The following is a 1081-nucleotide window of genomic DNA, read 5'->3' on the forward strand; positions in this document are numbered from 1 at the left end:
AGGGAAGGCGGAGCCCCGTGGACCACCGCGTCAGATGACCGTGAGTAACACCGTCTATTGGGAAGCCCCACCCTGGATAAAGATCTCCACTGTAGACCCATCTTAAGGTATATATTTACATCAAAGTCGTGGCAGACGAGTTGAGGGGAGGGGCAACACCCCGATAGACCAGGTGGAGCGGGGCGCAGGCTCCACACCTCCTCTTGAGCATTTGCTTTGACCTGTGCTGAGAGAATACAGCATGCTATGAGAGTCTGTAGTTGGATATCCAGATTACATGACCGGCCCAGTGAAGTTGATGTCAGATGATCATCGGCTTGATGCTCATGGTGATTACTTGTGAGACGACGCTAACATTAGTGTGTCTGTCTTCCCAATGGATTCAAAGGATCTTCCTCAGGCAGCACTGAAGGTAATTCTCCAGCAGCTTGAGATGTCTCCTGTACATGGTCCGCATCTCAGCTCCATATGGTCAAGAGGGATGTGGACAACATTGAGAGGGTCCAGAGGAGGGCCACCCGCATGATCTGTGGACAGCAGGGCAGACCCTACAATGAGAGGCTACGGGACCTGAACCTATTTAGCCTTCACAAGAGAAGGCTGAGGGGGGACCTTGTGACCATCTATAAACTCACTAGGGGGGACCAGAAGGGTTTGGGGGAGACTTTGTTTCCCCTAGCGCCCCCCGGGATAACAAGGAATAACGGCCACAAGTTGTTGGAGAGTAGGTTTAGATTAGACATCTGTAGGAACTACTTCACAGTCAGGGCGGCTAGGATTTGGAACCGACTTCCAGGGGAAGTGGTGCTGGCTCCTACCCTGTAGGTGTTTAAGAAGCGGCTTGATGCCTACCTGACTGGGGTCAATTGAGCCCAGTTTTCCTCCTGCCCAGGCAGGGGGTCGGACTTGAAGATCTACAAGGTCCCTTCCGACCCTACTTCTATGATTCTATGGTAAGGTGGGGATCATGACTGCTTGATAAACTATGAGCTTGCTTTTGGATCTAATGTGTGCGGGCCAGCTCCCGGTCCCGTCCTCGCCGGGCGCGAGCCAGGCCCGTTTGTGTGCACGCGGCCTGGGG

This window comes from Alligator sinensis, unplaced genomic scaffold (genome assembly GCF_000455745.1).
Source record: "Alligator sinensis unplaced genomic scaffold, ASM45574v1 scaffold52_1, whole genome shotgun sequence".
NCBI classification, from domain to species: domain Eukaryota; kingdom Metazoa; phylum Chordata; order Crocodylia; family Alligatoridae; genus Alligator; species Alligator sinensis.